Source organism: Penaeus monodon, chromosome 22 (assembly GCF_015228065.2).
Source record: "Penaeus monodon isolate SGIC_2016 chromosome 22, NSTDA_Pmon_1, whole genome shotgun sequence".
In the NCBI taxonomy this organism is placed as follows: Eukaryota; Metazoa; Arthropoda; class Malacostraca; order Decapoda; family Penaeidae; genus Penaeus; species Penaeus monodon.
Window position 1 is genome coordinate 17,657,976 of NC_051407.1, and position 440 is coordinate 17,658,415.

Genomic DNA, 440 nt, shown 5'->3' on the forward strand with positions numbered 1-440 from the left:
CGGGTATGTGTAATCCCGAAGGAAAGACCTTAAGTTAACAATAAAGATAAATTATTTGAACCACCAAGCTCAAGGTACAATACCAAGACGCACACGATAGCCAGATCGAACAATGCAATTAGTCAAGAATCCGTCGTTTTTGCCCAATAATACATCGTCATCTTGAACCAAGTTGCTATTCTTTCGCGAAGTCACAAGAGTTTCCTGCTATTACTTTCTTCATTAGCGACAAGTTCGAGAGACAAGAAAGTACTCTCGAATCCTTGTCGATTGTGACTTGGGCGAAAGTAAGTTTACTTAACGGTAGAACTTCTTTTCTTCAACATAGGAGTTCTGTGTAATAGTGACTCGCCGTCAAGGCCTAGATAAAGTTTGGCTGTTTGGGAAGAGGAGGCCCTCCTTATCGATTTCCGGAAGCATAAGGTTGCTAATAAAGGCGA